This window comes from Lepidochelys kempii, chromosome 9 (genome assembly GCF_965140285.1).
Source record: "Lepidochelys kempii isolate rLepKem1 chromosome 9, rLepKem1.hap1, whole genome shotgun sequence".
In the NCBI taxonomy this organism is placed as follows: domain Eukaryota; kingdom Metazoa; phylum Chordata; order Testudines; family Cheloniidae; genus Lepidochelys; species Lepidochelys kempii.
Window position 1 is genome coordinate 44,332,715 of NC_136388.1, and position 23,688 is coordinate 44,356,402.

The 23,688-nt window shown below is 43.2% G+C and overlaps 1 protein-coding gene across 1 annotated transcript in view; it reads left to right on the top strand.

The window, feature by feature from the left end:
• Window positions 1-23,688, top strand: part of GPC1 (glypican 1) — a 322,306-nt gene that overhangs the window by 33,844 nt on the left and 264,774 nt on the right. The window lies entirely within an intron of this gene.

Here is a 23,688-nt window from a genome sequence, read left to right on the forward strand (position 1 = left end):
GAGGAAATCTTTAACTGATGGCGAAAAAGCATGTTACGGCTTTGTTCCTGCTTCACTGAAATCCTTGGGAGATTTTTCCATTGACATCAATGGAAGTAGGGAAAGGGTCTGTGGGGTAGATTGACAGGTCCCTTTGGGGATGATACTGTTGATGATGCTACATCCCAGAGGGGACATAGACTCAACCTGCTGCTTCATGACAAATGCTGTCTATCATGACCTGCCACTATAATTGTGCATGTTCTAAGAGATGAAATGGTGTTTGTGGCCAATCCCTAAGACTGCTGTAAGGAGAAGGGCCTCACATTATTATACAGGTAGAGCAACTGAACTGGCCTTAAAAAAGTAAGGAATAATTTAAAAAAAGAAAGGCCTTAACTTGCAAAGATTAATAGAGGACAGAACACTCCCCCAGCTACAGCTACTAGTTTGGTTTAGTGGGATTTTGTGCAGGTTTCTCCTCGAGTTTGCAGGGACTAAAGCTCATGCACAAGTGCTTTGGGGTAGGGACTGTCTTTTTGTTCAGTGTGTGTTTGTACAGTTCCCAGCACAATGGAGTCTTGGTCCATAACTGGTACTCCTTGGTCCTATAGTAATGCAAATAATAATGACCAGTCATATACAGTACTTAAGGAAGTCCCAGATCCTGAGAAGCAGCATGAAGCACAAACAGCTGAACTGTGTCCAGGGGTTCTCTGCTGGGAAAGGCAGTTGTCTGAAAGAATGCTTTCCCCTAAAATGCTGTTTGGCTGGTACTTCAGTATGGAGGCTTTGGTAGCTTTTGTGGCTTCTCAGCCTCTGCTCGGAAAAGGGCAGTGGACAGGAGGACGGGGTGGGGTCTGTGGATTCCCTATCTCCAGTACTGAAGTCCACCATCTGCAGTGATGCTTTACACTCCCTTGGCTGCACAGGCTTCCGCAAATCCTTCCTATCTCATTGAACAGAACAATACTGGCTCTGCAGCATCTATGGGACTTCTGACTTCATGGAGGCTTCATGGATTTGCCCAGTATTTTTTTTTTAATTGTGCACAGTTGAGGTTTTCCAGAGGCCCTTGTTCTGTCTGATTTGGAATGTTCTGTCTCAGGAGAAGAGAAGAGGTCAGTGCACCTACGTTTTAGCAACTGAAGCAAGTAGCCTCCCTCCGGTACTTCAGCAACAGTGTTAGCCAGAGCTAGTGGTTTTTATCTTTTCTCTTTGTCTTTATCTGGGGGAATAATTGAACTGTCATAAACAAGTGACTCAGACCCAAGACAGAGTGAAACTGGTTCAGCAGAATTATCCAGCAAAATTGTGTCAATTTGCAGATTTTGCATGTTTTTTAGGAAAGAGTAAATCCAACTGTGAATTTTGTATCAAAACCCCAAACCAGAGGAGTTTTGAGATTTCAGGTTTGTTGTGAGCATTAACACGTGTTATGTCGTCTTATGGCAACTGGAGGCATAACCAGTACCCCTAAAATTTCTGAGAATCAGCCAACAAATGCAGTTGGTTGCATTTTGCACAGAGACCCATGTAGTATCATGCCTGGGATGCAAGTGTTATCTATGCTCTCTTCTCTAAACCATACCCTTTGACTGGTAATAAAATTGTCAATATACACTGCCTAGCATCAAATGCAGACATTGAATGTCAGTGGGATTTGGACACTTGGCTCTCTCAGGCTCCTTTGAAAATCCTGGCCTTAAATCATTTAGGAGTGCTGAAGTAACCATTTATACTCAATTTTTATGCACTTTACAAACTAAATATTAAAGGTAAAGTGCATGCATTTATAGATAAATACAGATGATCTGGACATGAGTGGATACTTGGCTCTGCTGCCTTTCAGACCTGTGCTTAGAGTTCATGTGACATCAGCTCTTGTAGCCTTGAGGTTCTCCTTCATCTCTCTTAGCCTCTGCATAACTGTCTTTGTTTTTACAGCTAGGGAGTTTAAAACAGTTCTTACGTCAAATGTTAGGTCTTTCAAGGGCATCTGTCACCATAGCAATTTAGGACCTAATTAAGTTGATGTACACAATACTTGATTACATAAAATTTTCTCCTTTAAATTGTATTTCTTCTAGGAGACTGGGATGGGTGAGGTAATATCTCTTATTGGACCAATTCTCTTGGTGAAAGAGATGAGATTTTGAGCTTACACAGAGATCTTCAGGTCTGGGAAAGGTACTCAGAATGTCACTACTAAATACAAGGTAGAACAGTTTAAGATAAGAAGTTAACACGTTGCAGGAGACCATTCACAATGAGGTAGACTGTTAATATCTCTGCAGTCCTAGGACAAAGAGGGTTAGTGGGTTACACGTTGTAATGAGCCATAAATCCAGTGTCTTGAACTGAGTTAATGATATTTAGTGTTTTGTGACATTGACTTCAAAATTCTTCAAAGAGACTTTTCAACTTCAGACCACCAAGTCTAGTGAAGACAGCTGCTGATATAAAATATGTATATGTTTTAAGCATAGACATATAGAAGCACGTATAGATAAAGGCCGTTCAGATTTATTTTCTTCTCTGTATGTTCCTCTGACTGTTCTGTATTGTTTCTGCTTGAGGTAAAATGAAGTCTCTCCAGGGAATGGACAACGTCTTCTGCATTTCTACAGTGTAAAGTGCACCACTTTGTTCTATAAATAACAATTGTCCATATAGTGGTTACCCTTAACATTTCCATTGCCTTTGTAAATAACATTACTGCAGTCTTTTGCAGATCTCCCAATATTAAGTATAGGGAAACACTGGGTAACAGTATCATTTGAAAGAGGAAGGTAAAATTGTATTATTGTAAGAGTAACCGGTACAGTGGTTTATTTCCATCCTTTATTTAAGCCAAAGTAGATTTAAAACTAGTGGTGGATGGTTAACAGAATTTCTGCCATTGCAGACATCCTGTGGTTAAAAAAATACTACTTTACATAGATCTTTCCATGCTTCTTCCAGATTTGCATTGCAGGAGGCAGTATTACTGTATATAATTTATTTTTACCTGGCATCCTTCATTAGATCATCACAAGATGTTTTGCAGTGAGAATTGCTCATTGATTCATGACCACTAATAAAATGAATAGCAAGTAGCAAGCCTAGCTCATTGGGCCTGGGAATATGCTGTCCTGTGATATGTGATAATCTGATATAAGGGAACAATCTTTTTGCTTATTATAAAATTATCTTTTTAGATGAGACCTTTGATGAATTCAAGTAATGGATGCCTGACCCCATGTCACAGCAGTAAGGAAATGGTACTGGGGAATGGCTGTTGTTTCTCTTCATTGCCTGTTGCCTTTAATTTGGGGTAAATAATTAAGAATATTTATGATGCCCACTGATACTATTATTACTATTTCTTTATGCAGATATCTGTGTTTACTGTTAGCTGATCCTTTACCTCAACTCTTTATCCTAAGACAGGATGTTAAGATCTGTTAATGTACAAGTAGCATCCACAGGTTTCAAGGACTGCTGAGTAAAAGCTAATGTATGTGACAAACATTTACCTTTCAGACATGCATTTTTATATGAAATCGATTAAGTTCTGTATTTTCTCACAATTTAATTTTTTTACAATTCCTAAGTCAAGAGTCGTCATGTTCTAATATCGTGGCTCACATTGAATAGTAATATAGGGCCAGATTTTTCAAAGGTCTTCAGGCATCTGAAGATGCAGATAGGTGCCTAGTAGGGTTGTCAACAAGGCCTAAGGCGTCTAGATGTTTTTGAAAGTTTCACTAGGTGCCTGTCTGCATCCCGAGGTGCGTGAATCCTTTGGAAACTCTGGCCCTCAGACCCCAGTCCTGCAAGCACTTTAAGCGTGTGAGGAGTCCCATTGAGTTTAAATGTTGAGGAGAGACACACACCCATTGAGTGTCTGCTCTGTCAGGGCTTTGCTGAAGCCAGTGGGACTAACCTAGAATAAGGGTGTTGGGGTGTGGCCCTAAATGAATTTGCTGCTTGTGACAGTTGCTGTATTGACAGTACTGCAGACTGGCAAACTGTGCTGGGGACTGGTACTACGTGGGCAATGGCAATAGAAGGTTTCTCTTGCTGACCTAGAGGGACTATTTGTAATAGATGAGAGGGTGAGTGATAGTGCATCTTGCCCCTTAAGGACTAATGGCCTGGGGCCAGCCAACCCTAGTTACTCAGGGGAGTATCAGAACAGGGATCAGCTAATTCCCTTGTAAAGAGCTGCAAGAAGTTGGGGGGAGAGGGATGCGGAGGGGGAAACAACCGCAGGAAGCTGTGACAGAGACTTTAGAACAGCTGCAGTGAGCAGGAGGCTTGCGCAGGACAGTAGGAGACGTGTGTCTGGGAGGAAGGGTTTGGGCTTGGAAGCCAGAGGGCTGGGGGCCAGGGAAAGCAGACAACACAGGAGTAGGAAAAGATTCTAGCCAGGTAGAGGCTGAGAGCGGCCTGCCAAAGCAGGGAAGTGCTGGAAAGAGTTAAAGGTGGGAGAAGAAAAGCCCCAGGTCTGAGTATTATTTTATGTCAGTACAGTAGAACCTGGGAGAAAGGGCATTATTGGAGAGTAAAGCCTGTATGGAGTTTAAGGATTCCCTTGAAGGGGGGAACGGAGAGAGCTGGCCTGTAGAGTGACCTTAGGGAGCGAGGGGTGTGCAGGAGGCAGCCACTTGATGACACTGGGATTCATTCTCCCTGGTGTTTCAGTTCTTTCTGCTGAGTTTACCAAAATGATGCCACTTATTGCAAACAGTGCTGGCAACGCTTGTGCACTAAAACCACTTGTGCACTGGTGGTAGTAACGAGCCAGTGATCTAAATATGTGAGCCACTGAATTTCAGAGTCTAGTCAGCTGTGCCACCCAGTCTGCTCACGTTGAGTATACAGACATCCGTCTACATGGCATCCACATCAAAATCCCTAGCTGACCCTGAGAATAAACTGTTGAACAGTGAGCTCTCTGCAGTTATGCACTCTGCAAGGTTTCAATCCACTGACTTGAGGGTTTAGGAAAAATAGTAAATAGCCCACCCACGCTAGTTTCTGCCTTCTCCAGCTTCAGAGGTTGTGCTTAAAATCTTCAGTGCCATTAGATTCCCTACATACATCTTGTGCTGAGCCACCATGTCAGAATACTGAAGTAAAGTTACCTAGTTACTTTTGGCAGAACTGGAAAGTTAATATCTGTAACCACTGTGTAAAGGAAGAGGGGGTGATTAACTCATCATTTGAAGTGGCTAACTAGAACAAAGTTGCTTTTCACTTTTAGGACTTGCCTTTGGCACAGAAAATGAGACTTCTGGACGCTGACAGCACTATTGGTTAGTGTGGGAGTTATCCTTGCTCCTGGTGGAATTATATGAAGTGACTATATCATTCCTTTAATACTACATGTGTCTGCAACACTTTAAAATTGGGTTACTTTGTGTGTATGAATAGGGAGTACCATGGGGATTTTTTTCGATTAGACCTCAGCATGTGCCATGTGTAACATTGCTTACAAACATTTAAATGTTGGTAGAAATTTGGTCTTCCAGCAATGTTTGCTTTTGAAGTGCTGAATTGTTAAATCTCTGCCTGTATATAGCAATCTCACCCGCTTACGTTGGACTGGCTGAAGAAGGTGATCCCTGGAGTGTCTGTCCAGCAGCTCCAGTGGGGGGGAAAGAGTGGGGCATACAAAGGTGTCTGTGTTATTTACATCAACCCTGACCTGTAGGCATCCTCCATCTCTCAGAAAGAAGCTCATTCATTGAGCTACACATGCATAGCCTCAGCAGGGAGAGCAACCAATTCTAAATTGCCTGGAACTGTGCACTGGACTCATTTTGCTAAGTAGGCTACGGTGCTCTCAGCAGCTAGATGGAGACTTGGAGTTAATTTAAGTGAAACTTTATGAAGGGGCTTGAATCTTTCTCACATGGGTATCTGTCCATTTTGCTTTAAAACTGCCCCCAAATAAACCCTGCTTCTTAAACTGTGGAATGGAGAGTAGTCCCTTCTGATTGTTCCTGCATTGCTCAATAACATTAATAGAAGCTTCACAAGCACTTTGGGAAGGAAATTGCCACTGTACATTGACTCCTGGGAACAGACATTTAGGATTAGATATTGGGTCGCATGAATACAGTACGCAGCTTTATTTTGGGTCAAGTTTTTCATGAAATTGTATTTGTTGGAGTCTCTACAGATAAACAAACAAAGCACGTAACTATTGTCCTCTGGGTGCCTCTCCCATAATTAAAATCACCAAATCAGAATAGCATCAGGAAAGAGAAATTAAGAAGCTGTTTAAGCAAGGCACAAGGGAGATGTTTTTGGAGGCAGTTTGAAAATTGGGTGAAAAAAGATAAGAAGGCTAGTTCTGATTGCAGCAGCTGCAGAGGAAAGGCTCTCCCAGGCAAGTGGCAAAAGTACCTGAAGGGACAGAATGAAGGACGGAGTGTGAACAAAGAACGCATTCTGCATTGGCTACACTCGTGTGGCTCCCGTTGGAGCCAATCAGAGCTGCATGCATACTTCCAGCACCTCTGTGGGGGTTCAGGTACTGCAACTGTGTGGAAAAAGTGCAGTGTCAAAGGGCGTTCTGTCATCCCAGTCTTCACAATTTCCATCTACATCAGTGGGAGTTCTTTGTGTGGCGCTAGAGCAATAGATGGCCTAGAACATGCGTTTTAAGATGCTCGCAATGATAAGTGCCTCGTAAGGATGGCTTTACCTTAATTAATTAGTCGTCATTTGCGCAGAGCTTTGATAACGTGAATGCTGAATAGCATTAGTGCGATTCTGTCACAGTTTGCAAGTGCAGTGTCAGGCCAGGTCAGTGCTTGGATGGAAAACGTCCCTGACATTGCCATGAAATCTCGAAGGGTGTGTCTGCAGTGGAGTCAGAGGTGCAAATGCCTCCGCTAGTTGTACCCCAGCTAGCACTAATACCACTAGCAGTGAAGCTAGCTGCCCAAGCCGATACCCAGATTCCTAGGTAGGCTTGTATAGCCTGTGCCAGAGCCCTGGATGCCGTGGCTTCACTGCTCTTGGTACTCGTGCTTGCTAGATTACAGCTAGCATGGTGTGTCTGCTTATGCTGCCATGACACCTGCAGGGTACACATACCCTACGTGGCACAAAAGGAGGCAGTGGTGATTATCTTCTCTCCTAGTCAATCCCGTATGCTGCACTTCGGGTCCTTCGGCTGCTGGTGTCTGTCTTCCTGATAAGTCTTGTGCTGAACATCACAAACCCTTTAGGTCGTTAAAGCTTCCATGGCAACTTTCGTAGGAATCCTGGTATCCTGCCTCAGTCAGAATGTCAGTGATTACGTTTTATGTACCTTAATGCCCTCGCAGTTTCAGGTGAATAGAGTGGTATTCGCTTCTTGCCGTAAACTGTTTCTGTGTACTATTACGCAGCGTCTGCACTTCGTCTCTGAGATGCCTGCACTTCAGTGGTGGGTGTACATATAGTGTGTATTTCGTCTTGTTAAATCTGTAAAATGCCATAGTCTGATTATTTAGAAGACCCAGCAAAAGACAGCTCCACACATGCTCCCTCCACCTCATATATCTGAGAGCGAGTTGGAGCTCACAGGTTGTCTGCAGCATCTGGGCAATGCAATTCCTAGCTTGGATAAAGGTAGATGTGTGAGCTCTGCTTGAGCTAGCACACTAAAAATAGGAGCATGGCTGTGGCAGAATGGGTAGCCTCTCGGCTCAGCCACCCATGTACAGTCCCACCCAACTCCTTGGGTATGCACTTGGCCAGCTAGCCTGAGCTGTCACCATGCCACGCTGCGATTTTCAGCATGCTAGCGCGTGTCTGCATACGTGCCCTGGAAAGCACACTCCCTGCCGCAATGTAGATGACCCTCAGGGCTTGTCTACACTGCGAAGTTGTCGACAAAACTCTTGTCTTTCAGGGGTACTTAAAAAAGCCCCCCCATGAAAGACGACAAGTTTTGCTGATGCAAGTGGCAGCGTGAACGTGGACTTGTCGGCAGGAGCACTGTCCTGCCGACAAAGCTAACGCCGCTTGCGGGGCTGGAAGTATTTTGTCGGCAAAAGTGCTGACAAAATTCTGACAAAGTGTTTACACACACTGACTTCCAGTGACAAAGCTGTTTCGACACAGCCTTGTCGCTAAAGTCTGCATGGAGTAGACAAGCCCTTAGTGAAAAACCATCCAGAGAACAGTGAGCATGGCAGAACTTCACGTGTGTGTATTGTGGACGAAGGTAAATTCTAGTATACAAGAAATCTTTGAACTGGTGGTTATATTAAATGAAGTGCTAATTCTTTGGTGACCCTATGTGCTGCTTAATGAGGGAAAATACCTGTTTATTTGCAGCAGAAAAAGGAGCACTTGATATAGGTTTTTTTTTTAAATTTTCCCTGACACACTGAATTCCACCCAACACTTAGGATATGTCTATACTGTAATTACACACCCGTGGCTGGCCTGGGCCGCTGACTTGGCTCGCGGGGCTGATTAATTGCAGTGTAGATATGTGGGCTCTGACTCCAGTCTGAGCTCTGGGACTTTCCCATCTCAGGGGGGTCCTACAGGCCAGGCTCCAGCCCGAGCCAGAACATCTGCACCACAATTAAACAGTCCATAAGCCTGGACCCTGCCAGCCCAAGTCAAGTGGCATGGGCCAGCCATGGGTGTCTAATTGCAGTGTAGACATACCCGCAGATGAATGAGAGCTACCAGCAGATAAGAGAGACTGAAGTACGTTATTTGTCTTCGTATAACTGTTTTCTTCTTGGTTCTTTATGTGTGGATTAAAGACATGGTAGCAAACGGCAGCCTTTATAGATTTGAGCAGCCTACCTTTCTGCTGTATTTGGGTAGCTGGCCTTGTTTGTGTTCATGCTTTTAGCAATTGCTCTGAGACAGTCCAGGAAGAAGGCAGTTCTTCAGCACTTTGGCTGAGATCAGGTTTTGGTTATTTCTCAAATGCAGGTTTTTTTCCAAAAACACTGCTGCAGCAAATAAACTTTTGATTTTTAAAAATCTGCTTAGATCCAGAAAGCTTTTTGTTTTTAAGATTGGCACTTAAGTGGCAGACAGGAACAGAAAGGACATTAACAGCAAGGGGTAGAGAAGATGGAATTCATTGAACCAGTGACCTATGATGTAACAGTCTTTCTGAACATTGCATTGATTTCCCATTAGCTTCCAAAGCAGAGTGTATTACATATAAGCAGAACTGGAAACAGAGGTTAATACTACCATATAGTTGTGTTGTGTTATGATTATTTGTTATTAGAAGTACAATAAGGTTTGGAGGCTCCAACCAAGATACAGGCCTCCTTATGCTCAGTGGTATACAAACACACATGAGAGACAGCCCCTGCCCCAAAAATAGGAGAGAGAGAGAGAGAGAGAGACACCCTGCTTTACAATCTAAATAGACAAGTTGGGACAAAGAGTGGAGGAAACAGGAGCACAAAGAAGGAAAGTGACTTGCCCAAGGTCACTCAGCAGGTCAAGTGTCAGAGCTGGGAATTGAATGTGTCTCTCCTGAAGATCACAACTAGTCTCACCAAGATAGTTCTGTTGATATTAAATGAGTCCTATATAACACACCATCTTAAATATATTTGCTTATTCAGTGCTATTACAAGACATCATCCGATCTGATACTTTTTAAGGGTTTAATGTCTTTAATCTCCCTGAACATGGGTTTATAGTGAAAGCTGGAAATTGCATTAGGCATAAAACAGAAATATGGCAGTCTCCTGAATCTGTCCTAATCCCACAGGTTACAGTAAATTTGTGGTAGAAGCAGACGGCAATATCATGGTGTTATGCACAGCTGATCAGCTCTGTCCTTCAAATGCTATTAACTTCAGGCTGGTTAATCTACATTCGTGAACACTGAACACAGTCGTGCTGGCGAAAGGATTAGGAGAGAATTAAGTATTTGTTCCCTAATCCTGAATGTTTAAAATCAGTATTAATTACTATAGAAGGAAGCATTCATACTTGGGTGCTTTTAAAGGGTTTACAACCCGATTTTTAAAATAATTTGGCAATCCAGATGGCTAATAAATATAGCTCAGTGCAAAAGAAGAAATAAAAATCTGTTGTAGTGCAGCATGAGCATGCAGCTCTTTTACTTAATGGTGAATAATTACAGTCATTATGGAGTGTTATAAATTAAAAACAACAGAGGGGCTAGCCACATCCTACAGAGCTGTTGGTAAATATGCTGCAAAGTGAGCTGTGGAGGCATGGCTCTGATTTGGGGGCCATAGCAGCTCTTTGTTTCTAGGAGTGAACATACAACATAAATTCAGTCCGTTCAATGTACTGTATGATCTTAGAGTATTCAAGGACATAATTATTTCAGTCACATAGCAGATGAGATGTAGAGAAGTCCATGGAAGATGAACACCATGGAAATACCGCAGTTTGTCATAATACCAGAGGTGGCATTAGATCTATTTATGTTGTTGTGCACCAGAGCAAACAAAGGAGGGGTGGGGGTGGAAAAAGGAGAGGTGAAAATCTTGTCCTCTTTTTAGTCTATTTAAAAAAAATCATAGGACCTTTTCCCTAATAGCAAAGATCTGTCCTCAAAGCAAAGGGAACATGAGCTGGCCAGAGCCAGCAAATCTTGCACTAAACATTTGCGGGGCTATTTATTGCCCCAGATTAAGCATTTAATCCTTTTTTTAATCTCACATCAATCCTACTGTTTTACATGAGTTTTTTTTTTTTAAACTTTTCATCCTTGTTCTTTACCAGTTTAGTACAAATGTGTGTTCTGTGTATCACATTTGGGGAGTTGTAGACCCTGAGCAAACTTATATCCTTGCTGCATTAGTACACTTGAAAAAAAAAGGTTACTTTGGGCATTTTGGTTCACCACTCTTTGCCCAGTGTGTGTGTTGTCTCCATCTGATATTTGTTCATCTGTTTTATATTTACCAAGAAAAATAAACACTTTATTTTTTTCAGTTGCTTCTGCATGTACAGTATGGAGAAACCAGCTACAGGTTTTGCCTGTAGGACACAGTAGAGTCCTCTCCATAAACAAGAATACCCCAACCTTTTACTTTCAGTCCCAGAACTCACTAGCCAGCACTGCTGAAAAACAGCTGAGGTGGATATATGTGAATCAACATACCAGGCATACTAGAATTGCTGCATAGAATTCTAGAATTGCTGCATTCAGTGTTGCCGCAAGAAGTAGCTTTTTCTATTTACCACATACAACTGTTTGCATACCCTTTCCCTTTCTTGGGGGGATCCTGCGCCACTGCGCAATGCAAAATTTGCATAGAATTAATTTTCTGCGCAGAATTTCCTTTTTCCCTTGCAGAAGTGGGCTGCAGAGCTGCTGGCCACAACCAGAGGCCACTGGATCTTGTCTAGTATTGGCAAACTGGATCGTAGTATCTTGTTCCTTTATAATACTTTGGCTAGCTCTTGAATGTCCAATTAGTTCCATTACACATACTAAAAGTTAATGTACGTCACAGTCTTGTATACATGTCTTGTGTTTCAAACTGTTTGAATTATAGTACCCAGTGTGAAGAATTTAATGAGTGAGAATGTCATAAATATAAAGGGAAGGGTAAACACCTTTAAAATCCCTCCTGGCCAGAGGAAAAACCCTTTCACCTGTAAAGGGTTAAGAAGCTAGGATAACCTCACTGGCACCTCACCAAAATGACCAATGAGGAGACAAGATACTTTCAAAAGCTTGGGGGAGGAAGAAACAAAGCACCTCTCTCTGTCTGTGTGATGCCTTTGGCGGGGACAGAACAGGAATGGAGTCTTAGAATTTAGTTAGTAATCTAGCTAGATATGCGTCAGATTCTGATTTCTTTAAATGGCTGAGAAAATAAGCTGTGCTGAATGGAATGGATATTCCTGTTTTTGTGTCTTTTTGTAACTTAAGGTTTTGCCTAGAGGGATTCTCTGTTTTGAATCTAATTACCCTGTAAGGTATTTACCATCCTGATTTTACAGAGGTGATTCTTTTTTCTTCTATTAAAATTCTTCTTTTAAGAGTCTGATTGCTTTTTCATTGTTCTTAAGATCCAAGGGTTTGGGTCTGTGGTCACCTATGCAAATTGGTGAGGATTTTTATCAAACCTTCCCCAGGAAAGGAGCGGGGGGTAACTTTTGGGAAGATTTTGGAAGGGAAAGACGTTTCCAAACGGACTCTTTCCTAATAATATACCTGTTAGACATTTGGTGGTGGCAGTGAAAGTCCAAGGGCAAAAGGTAAAATAGTTTGTACCTTGGAAGTTTTAACATAAGCTTGTAAAAGTAAGCTTAGGAGGTTTTCATGCAGGTCCCCACATCTGTACCCTAGAGTTCAGAGAGGGGAAGGAACCTTGACAGAGAAAGTGAGAAGTAAACCGTGAAAGCATTGATGTAAACTGTTCTTATTTAGTACTCCTGTCATGGTAAGTGCCTTGCGGCCCTAATCATATACAAGGGTCCCACTGTGTTACGTGCGGTACAAACATAGGACTAAAAGGATGTCCATGTCCTCAAGAAGTTTAAATCAATCTGTATCATTTGAAATATCCTGGGGTATATTCTGCTGTTAGTTACATCAGTGTAAGTCCAGAGTAACTTCACTCAGTGGAGCAGTAGGAGTCATGGCCATATTCCCACCCCTTCACCCACATGCAGGGATTGCCAGGCATGCAAGGGAGCATATACTGCCCCTACTGAGAGGGGCAGCAGCAACCTACTCTTCCCCCACACATGGCAACTCTGGGAAGTAGTAAGCACAGTTCATCTTAGAATGCAAGACTGTCATTCAAAGCCACAAAAGAGCCTTGTTTTTCAAAACAATGTTTGAATGTCCTCCCATCTTCATGTGATTCAATATGCTGTCAGGCTCATTTAAAGCACCTTTTGGATCCTCTCTCAGTTAACACACTCAACTCATTTTTTAACATTCTTTTAAAATATGTTCAAAATATTTTAAAATATTCAGTAAAATATGCATCTGTATCTATACGGAGAGCAAAAGTCAGGGAACGTGATGGTGTGGGTGTTACAAACTTTGTTCTTGCATGGTTTTAGTGGTATCATGTTACTCACGGAGAGTCACAGGTGACTTAGAGTTATTTCTATGGCAGTAATCAGCCCCAAAACTTTATAGTGCCTCATGCCATCATGTATTTTGTTTGACAGGTATACTCAGTCTAATAAGTTGTCTAAATTTACTTCTTTTAATGTCTTTCTCCATTCTCCTTCCCTGTTGAAACAGATGGCTTATTAGGCAAATGTTAGTAGTAATATTTATTGTTTGTATTAGGATAGTGCCAAACAGCCCCATTATGCTAGACACTATCAACTCCTAGGAGGAAAGAGTCCTTGCCCCAAAGAATTTACATTCAAAATAAGGCGGACAGATGGGAAGCAGAGGTATCTGATTTGCCAAGCTCACTTGGCAGATAAGGCAGTTGGGAGTTTTGCTTGAATAAGAGTGCCAAATAAGACTTCTAATGCTTCCTCATAACTTTTTTCGGTTCTTTCAGAACTCCCTCCAATATCTTTTTGGTGGTGGTGTGCCCCGTGACCCTAGTGGTGAGCTCTCCCCACCATCCTGAGAAGGAAAGGATGGTACGGGGAAGGTCACTTACCCCTTTCCACTAGTGAACGCTAGCTTCTGTTCAAGGAGGGCCTTGTCTCCTCCGTGCTTGAGTCTCAGAGGCACAGCCTGACACACTATTGTTACAAAAAGAAAAGGAGTACTTGTGGCACCTTTAGAGACTAACAAATTTATTTGCGCTTAAGCTTTCGTGAGCTACAGCTACGGCCCCTGAGCTCCTGGCCCTGGAGGTTCGCCCCCGGCCCCTCCCCTGCAGTTTCCCCTCTCCTGCAGCCTCAGCTCACTGTGCCGCAGGTGCAATGCTCTGGGCGGCGGGGCTGCGAGCTCCTGGGGCAGCGCACTGCAGAGCCCGGCCTGACCCGGTGCTCTGTGCTGCACGGGGCATGGCTGGCTCCAGCCGGGCGGCACAGCTGTAGTGCTGCCAGCCACTGGTGTTCCAGGCAGCACTGTAAGGGAGGGGGCAGGAAGCAGGGGGGGTTGGATAGAGGGCAGGGGAGTTCGGGGTGGTGGTCAGGGGGTGGGGGTGTGGATAGGGGTCGGGGCGGTTAGAGGGCGGGGAACAGGGGGGTTGAATGGGGGCAGTCAGGAAGGAGAGGGGGGTTGGATGGGGTGGCAGGGTGCAGTCAGGGGCAGGGGTTCCAAGGGTAGTCGGGGACAGCGAGCGGGGTGGTGGTGGATGGAGCGGGGTCCTGGGGGGGGGCCAACAGGGAACAGGGCAGGTTGGATGGGGCATGAGTCCTTGGCCGGGGGGGTGGGGGGGGCTCAGGGGGCGAGAAGCAGTGGGGGGATGGGGGCGGGGGCCAGGCCACGCCTGGCTGTTTGGGGAGGCATCACCTCCCCAAACTGGCCCTCCATACAATTTCCGAAACCCGATGCGGCCCTCAGGCCAAAAAGTTTGCCCGCCCCCTCCTAGTTGTATGGCACTGGTGTGATTCTTGCCTTGTAATTGTCTTCCTTTCAGGATCTAATTGAAGGGAAACATGGGCTGAGAGGGGAGGAAAACCCTTCTTTAAAAGAAAATCAACACCAAAAAGAAATAATCTCTGATAATTTAGCAAAAAGAAGGTTGTGGAAAGTGAAAGGTGATGTGTCCTCCACTAAATTATTCTGCTGGCATGCAGTTCTGGGTTGAAGGCCATATAATATATGAAAATACAGTATGCTGAGCACCTGACCTAAGGGCTTAATTTTTGAAGCAGAAAGTTAAGAACACAAATCCTGTTAAACTTTAATGAGATTTAGGATGTAACTCCTTGCGTAGTGCTTTGGAAATATAATACTTATCGGTGATAGTGGCATATATTCTCTAGGCTAAATTCTGGAACTCAGCGGCCAAACAATGTACTGGGCATGTCTGTGAGAGGGTGTGGGGCGGGGCGGAATTCTTTGCTCCAAGACACAGAACTGCTATGAAGTTACTGCTGTTGCCTCAGTGCTGCAGTAGCTTGTATGGCAGATGAGGCAAGTCTTCTTCATGAGGTAAATTGGCTGGTGAACCTGAGTATTGTCAATCCACTGTCCTTGCCCATGCTGCACTATGTTCTGGGTCAAGAGGGTCCCCGTGGACAGAGCTCCACAGTTATGTATCATCTTGGAATCCCAAAATCCTGCCCCAGTTTCCATAGCAGAACTGGGCTCTGTATGGGGAATGGGAAGATGGACAGGATTTGGTTCTTTTATCACTATGACTTCAGCTTAGCCAGTCGGAATCTTAGACATCCGTCATCTAAAATCATATTAGATAAATGACATTTGTTTTTACTTTAATTCTCTCTGAAATAGTCAGCCAATAGGTGATATACCAAGTTTTGCTTTTGTTAAAGGGGACACAGCCAACTTAAAATCATATGTTTTGTAAACTTTTTGCATTTCTTTTAGGCACGTGCTAATGACATGTCTGGTCAGTTTTACTCTCTGGTTTGCATGAATTGAGATTGGTTGCAGAATGTAGCAGGAAACCAATAGCACCCATTCCAATGGTGAAAACACTTCTATTCCTTGGTAAGCTTTTCACAAGTGCCAAACATTTTGGTGAAGGATGATGTGTACTTTACAGTGTCACTTTGAAACTTTAAAATTAAGTTTTAATGTTTATTAATTTGGGCATGAATTGCAGTAACTGTAATCCTGATGAACTCAACTGGTTGTAATGCAGATGTCGTAAGTACTTACACAGGCTTTCAACTGTAATTTAGCATCAGTTAACTAGACCATTATTTTAAAGTGTCGTCTTTAATTTTAATATATTAAATTACCCATTGTCCTCAGGCAGTTACTGTAGCTGCTGTTAGTTTCTGTTGCCACTATCTTCATTTTTTATTCTCCCTGTCTTTCCCACTCTTCTTTGCTAACTCTGTTTTGATGGTGCAATGAAACACTTCAAAAGTGACTGACAGAAATTAGCCTGATGGCAGGTGCTACTATTTGAATGATGCTAAAGACATCATCCTAGAAAACAAGTGGCTTTCTGCGATCAACCTTATTCTGTCCTAGGGAAAAAGGGTGGTCTTGCAGTTAAGGCTCTGGACAGTGACTCAGGAGATCTGGGATCAAATCCTGGCTCCATCACAGACTTCCTCTATGACTTGGGGCATATCACTTCATTTCTCTGTGCCTCCATTTCCCATTCGTAAAACGGGGAATGATGATAATTATTCCTTTCTGCCACACGCTCTTCCTTCCTTCTGTAGTGACTCTTGGTTGGTCTGCTGAGGAGGGTGGGCAGAATACCTTCTAAAGGGGGAGAGGCAATAACCTGCAGTCACCTGTGTTAGCAATTGGCTCTGTTTGCACAAGACTCCAAGAATTTAAGGAGTCAGGTGTATGAGCTGCAGCTGCTCCTGGCAGTTCGTGTTCATTGAGCCATATTGCAGTTCACTCGCAATGTGTTAAGACAAATAAAATAGCTATTTGTTGAAATGGCACATAAGTATTTCTTTAACCTCTTCCTCCAGTTCTCCGCTCCTCCCTGCCCCTGGGGACAAATATATTTACCTGTTGCATACTTGGAATCCGTTTAGGGTCTGGTACAAAGCCCACTGAAGCCAATGGAAAGACTCTGTGACCTCAGTGAGCTATGGGCCAGGGCCCTTAATAAAGGGACCATTCTCTCTTGGTTCTCCTGTGGAGTTTATTTCTCCCTACCAGGAAATAGAGACAGAGCATTTGGAGCTTTGAGCTACATCCATTTTATCTGTATTGCCCTGCCTTCCCCAGATACTGGGTTGCGTTCCAGTTATTGCCTCTCTTACTGTTTCTGATATACTGTATTTCCTACCTTTTCAGCAGCATTATAGAATTTGTCAGAATTTCTTAGGGCGGGTTACATTTTCTAAAACCAAAAGGTTTGGGGTTTCTTGGTTCACTGTATTCCTCCATAAATATTTTAGATCCAGATGGTGTTGAAATTGCCCTGTCCTAGAGCCCTCCTAATTTCAACATGATTCATTATGCCTGTTCTAGCATTTGGCTTATATTAGCCTCTGGTCACATAGGCTGCATGACAAAGTGCAAAGGAATCTTACGGTTCCTCTGAAGTGGAGTCCCTTAGGGTTGTTTTGCAAAGATACCCTAGTTCATAGTTGAGTAATTAAACCCCCATGAAAAATGCTCCAGTTTTTCTTTTCAGGTTTCTCTTCAGCTTTCGTCCAAGCTGCCTATGTTACGTTAGCCAAAATATTTGTATTTCTGCAGACCCAATACCAAAACTTGCCATTACTGCCAGTCCTCCTCCTCTGGGATCCTTCATATTATAAATCCTCAGTCTGACCTGGCCAATGTCATAGCTCCTGAAGATTTTTGCTAAAGTGAGAACACAGCAGATAACTTCAGTCTCTTGCCTTTACATAAAGTAGCTGAAAGTCTCAGTGTTGCAGGCTTTTTCCTTTTAGTCCCAGTACTGTCGGGTTCAGTTTAACATTCTGATCCTGTGGCAGACAAACATTTTATTTTTCTTGAGCAGTTGGTCTCCTAATTCTCCTATCAATCATCTAAACTAGCCAGCAACTATATTTTGGCTACTTTTTTTTTCAGCCCTTTTTACCCAACTTTCTCTGTAGTACACTTCTTTCAGATTGCCTAACCTTGTGTGCCAATGCATCAGCAATCACCGTGGTTCACCTTTTCTAAAGATGGGACGAGGGGGGAGAATATTAAAACATGTTAACAGGTTAATGTGAGCTGACAAAAGCAAGGCACTTCTAAGCTATAGCTGTTACTTTGACCTTAACCCCAGCCAGAATGGAACGAGTTTTAAGGAGTGTCTCAGCAGTGCATGATGTCAGATGCCGTGGCCAAATGCTGCCCTGTCTGACTTACACAAAAAGTTCTGATCAAACAAATTGTGCTTCTGTAGGTACTGCAGTACCTAAGGCATCATTATGGTGAGTTAAGGGACAAACTGGGCTTTTTTTATTGCTTTAAAGTTGATATTATGGTGTGACTTCCTTGTATTTGTATGATTTTGAGTTTTTTTCTTTGACTGTATTATATACTGGAGTCCTCCATGGAGACTATCTAGGGCAGTTTTTCTCAACCCACTGGCCCAATCAGCACACAGCTGCGGCAAGGGTGACCAGATTGCACAAGTACAAGATCTGGACACATCTGGGGCGGTGGAGCAGCCAAAGGTTCTCAGCCATACTGGCGACATGGGGGAGAGGGGCACACAGCCCTAGGAAGCTGCTTGGGGGGGGCATACAGCCCCAGCTCCAGCCCCTGCTGCATGCCATGGGTCAGGGGCACACAGCCCTGGCTCCAGCCCCACTGGCGGGGTTAGGGCTGGGGCAGGAGGTTGGAGCACGGGATGGGGTTTGGGATGCACGCTCTGGGAGGGAGTTTGGGTGGGGGAAAGGACTCAGGGCTGGGGCAAGGGGTTGGGGCGTGGGAGGGGGTGCAGGCTCCGGGTGGTGCTTACCTCAGACAGCTCCCTGGAAGCAGTAAATCTCTCTCTGGGTCTTAGGTGGAGGTGCAGCCAGGCGGCTCTGCACACTGCTGCTGCCTCCGCCCACAGGCACACTCCTCCACAACTCCGATTGGCTGGGTTCCTGGCCAATGGAAGCTGCGGAGCTGGTGCTCGTGGTGGGGGCAGCATGTAGAGCCCCCCGGTCGTCCTTGTTCCTACGAGCCAGAGGGATATGTCTCCGCTTCCTGGGAGCTGCATGGTGCCAGGTAGGGAGCCTGCCAGCCCCTTGCCAACTGGACGCCGGGCAACCCTGCAATATTGGGACAAATGACGTCCCAATCGTACATCGGTTGGGACAAGGAGTTAAATATCGGGACAGTTAAATATTGGATAAAAAGGACTGAAAAAAGTAGCCAAAATATAGATTTTTTTTGTTGGGACATCTGGTCACCTTAGCCGTGGCCCAAGTGACAGCCTCAGGCCATAGAGGTCATATATATATATATAGTATGAATGTCAGTAACATTGGTCTTTCTCTGGATATTAAATGTTAGCGTTTTTACAGCCTGATGAGAGGTGCTTTCATTTATTTTGGGAGCAGGTGGTAGGTGCTGAGCATTGCTCCAGTTCAAGCCCTAACTGTATATTGACCCACACTGGTCTTTTGCTGAGAGGCTTGCATTATGTAGTAGTCCTGATGTGCAAAATTGCAGTGTATTGTGAGGACTTGTTGCTGCAGTCCAGAGGGATGAAACAATCTGTGAATTCTCATCTTTGAAAGACTAGTTAGGGTGGCTATTCTTTTAGCCAAACTTAATGGAATTGTGCTTATTCACATCTTGCGAATAGCACTGTACCACAAACCTCAATTTTGTGTTTGAAACCATTATGGAAAGCAGTTATTTTATGGGCATATCCACATCTCCGTTAACTTGTCTGCTCATGCTGTCTTATTTACTACACAATATACCAGTTTCTAAGTTCCATTATTAAAAATGATTATTTTATTTCTGTTTAAATCCAAACCCAGTGGACGTTGTTTTCGCTCAGCCTTTTCTAACGAAAATTGGAGAGATTAAAGGAGCATTTTAAGTGCCAACATGATTAACGGATGGGTGAGGCCAACAAGAACCAATATCTCCATGACAGTTTGCCTCTTCACCAGTCTTGAATAGGAAGATTGTGGTACAGTCATTCATAGATCTTAATTAAGTTTCAGTATCAAACATGCTAATAAACAGACATATAAATATCCAGGGATGGGTCCTCAGCTGGTGTACATCAGCGTGGCCCTGTTGTTTTCAATGGAGCCATACTGGCTTAAGCAGGCTGAGAGTCTGGTCCACAAATGTGTACGCTGGCCTTTTTTCTCCCTTAAATGTAGTATTAAAGAGGGGCAAACCCAAGGTTGTCGGACTTCTAGTTGTCCATGGTGGTTTTTATGTGAATTGAAATAAAATATTAAAAAGAGGTGATGGGATGGTTTTAAGTCCAGGACTAACCCTTCGGCTTCTTGCCCTGATACGTATCTCACTCACTTCCCCACCAGCCAGCCTGTTTCTTGACCTCTAACCACCATTTTTTTTAAATTTAATATTTATTTTGCCATATTGTCCAGCCGCCACAAGGAAGGTCACATCCCCATTTTGTGCTGGCACATACAAAGAGATGGTTTCTGTCCCACAGAGCTTGCACTTAAAGTCCCCTCTCTTGAAAACACCCATGTGCTAAACTATATGTACATGAATAACTCCATTGGGAGTATTCACGTGTACAATTAAGCAAGTTTGTAAATATATGCAGGACTTGAGCCTAAGAAGACAAGTGATATACTTTATTATATAAAGTATTTGTTTGTACAAATACATGCATTGGCACATGATTATTTATGTAATAGATACATGCCAGCTACCCCCATCTGTCCTTTAGCACAGCCATTGTGAGTTGGCTGGTCTCTTCTAGGGATAGCAGCAGAAGTGGGCCTGAAGAATGGATGTGAAGGAGGAAAGGGCGGTAGCAGTGCAGCTCCGTTCTGGGACAGCATTCCTTTCGTTAGGAGTACGGTGGAAGAAAGTTCAGACACATTTATGTGAGAAGCTGGCAAATGGTCAGAGAAGGCTGGCATCGTCGGCAGAGAAGAAAGGCAATGCAAGGAGAAAAACGAGCAGACGAGTAAAGAAGGGCAGTGTTATGAAGAACCTTGAAGATGAGGACTGGAAACTTGAACTTGATGTGATGAGATGAAAAAACAATCTCCTCCTATCTTGTATATAATAGAAAGTTACAAGCATTTTATCTGGCCTGTGTAGCTGTGTAAACAGATGGCAGTTTTTCCTCTAGAGGCAGCTTTATTCCCATGTGAGTTCACTGCTTACTCATGAAGAACCCCAAGAGCAGCCAATAATGCTCTGAATTTAAATCCACCGCGATGACGTGTGTATTTGTAATGAAGTGGATGGGGTCAGAATGTGAAGGTTCTGAATGAAACCACTTAGAAGCAATTGCATATTGAGTTCTTTCAGAAAAGAGAGATCTAGGCTTACTTTTAAATACTTTTGGGGGTGCTGATTGGATTTCTGTGTGCCTGGATATGTATCTGACCCCCATTGCTGTAGTATCTGAGCGCCTCACAACCTCCAATACATTTATCCTCCCAGCACCCTGTGAGGTACATCAGTGCTGTTTATTTTACAAATGGGGAACTCCGGGCACAGAGAGACTAATTAGGGGCAGATTTTTCAAGAGCATAAATGGCTGTTTGGCACCTAACTCCCCTTGAAAATCCCTGGGAGTTAGTCACTAAACTGCCGTTTGCACCTTTGAAAATCTTCCCCCAGGTGACTTGCCTGAGGTCATGCAGGGAACCTGAGGCAGAGCAGGAAATTGAAGTCATATCCTCTGAATCCAAGGCCAGTTCCTTAAACACTTGAACCCAAATCATTTGGTGGCCATCACAGGAAAAAGTAGAAATGTATGCATTTCATGTACCTGAGAAGGCTTCATCTCCCCTGCCATCCCCTCTTTTTAGAATAATAGGAATTAATGTGGAAATTTCCTATTAGTTCATCTAGGCTATGCACCCCCAGTGCAGGATTGCTTGCTATGGTATGTTCTTGAATGGCTTGGTGAAAGGAAGACTATTGTTATGTTATGGCATGAGAGGCCACAGAAATGTCAGCTGTTGACCTTTGCTTGTGACTTCTATACAGGCAAAAAGCCATGTGTCCACATCATGACTGATTGAAAATGACCGTGTCAAATTGGAGAAAGTCTGAATTCAACAAGATGAAATTCAGTAAAGACAAGTGCAAAGTGCTACACTTAAGAAGGAGAAATCAAATGCACAACTACAACATGGGGCGTAACTGGCTAGGTAACTACTGCTGAGAAGGATCTGGGAGTTTATAGTGGATCATGAATTAAATATGAGTCAACAATGTGATGCAGTTGCGAAAAAGGGTAATATAATTTTGGGGTGTATTAGGAGTGTTGTATGTAAGACACAAGAGGTAATTGTCTTGCTCTGCTTGGCACTGGTGAGGCCTCGGCTGGAGTAGTGTGTAAAAATCTGGGTGCCGCCCTTTAGGAAAGATGTGAACAAATTGGAGAGAGTCGGAGGAGAGTAATAAAAATGATAGGTCAGGTTTTCTAAACCTTTTATGAGGAACGGACTGTGATCAATTGTTCTGTGTCCACTGAAGATAAGACAAGAAGCAATGGGCTTAATCTGCAGCAAGGAGATTTAGGTTAGATATTAAGAAAAACTGTCAAACTATAATGGTAGTTAATCTCTGGAATAGGCTTCTAAGGGAGTCTGTGGAATCCCCATCATTGGAGGTTTTTAAGAACAGATTGGACAGACACCTGTCAGGATGGGTAAGGCTTACTTGTTCCTGCCTCAGTTCAGGGGGCTAGACTTGATGACCTCTCAGGATCCCTTCCAGCTGTACAATTCTTTGATTATTGTTGTTGTTCCTATGTTTCATATAAACCCAGGCGTGCAGAAATCTTCAGACCTGTTGGTGACTGTCATATCAATACAAGGCACCACAGCAAAAATTCCAGCAGAAATAATAGGTTGTAACGAGTTTAGTGATACATAGAGCTTAGTAGTTTCAGCACCTAGAATGAAAATTAGGAACTGCTTCACAGATTCCTCATTCACCAAGAACTCTGTTTGTCTTCGGTGGGAATTGTGCCTAAGTCAAGCTATGGCTCAGACTTTACTTTTTCTATAGAAAGGCTCTGATCCTGCAAAAACTCAGCAGGCCTGGTTGACTGGTATGTTATGTCGGTTTTACACTGGTAATTTCAGTGGCATGGAATTGGAGTAAAGCCATGTAAACCAGGCCCATTCTATAGAATTCCCATCAATTTCAGAGGGACTTTTGTGAACTCACAGCTTGTAAGATTGGTCCCAAGAACATTAGAAAACCTGCATGACGTGAGAGAGGGGGGAAATTACACAGCTATGTTTTTATAGTCTCATCTGTTTAAAAATATTCTTTCTTTTGCTATTCAGTAACTTTAAAAAAAAAAAAGTACAACAAAGGAAGGCTAAGCATTTGTACATTGTACTTGTAGATATATCCCGGTATATTGTCATCACCTCTGTCCAGTAAACGACTAGAAACAGAAAGATTCTTGCACTTCGAAAGCCTAGAAGGCAACAGATAGAACAGTAAAAGTGATAGATGACTGGGCGACAAAGCATGATTATATAACAATTAACTACAGACCAGGGGAGCAAACTGCTTTCTTTCTCAACTATTTTGACACATACTGTATACTCATCCTGCCATTCTCCTGATATCTGTATCCCACATTTCCATCCATGTCAATGAATGTGAAAAAGCGCAGATTTTGGAACACCGTGCAAGATGCATATTTCAGCTAATCTTATTTTACAGATAAATGCTGGATTATTTTCTTTTTTTTATTAACTAAACATGGGTGTGTAGTTATAATGCCTCAAAGACAGACATTTAGCATTTAAACTTGTTTGCCTTTCAGCATCTAAACCAGAAAGCAGATCGGTTTGCAATACAGTCCATATTGAATGAAAGTTTGTCGGGGAATTTTTTCAAATGGAAGAACTTTTTAACTATAACAGGTGGCTTAACTACATGCAATAAATCAGAAAAGTAATTTAGTTTTTAGTTTATACAAGTAACTTTGACACACAATAAATGTACCATACTAATAAATTGTTGCTCTTGTTTTGGAGCTAACTGCA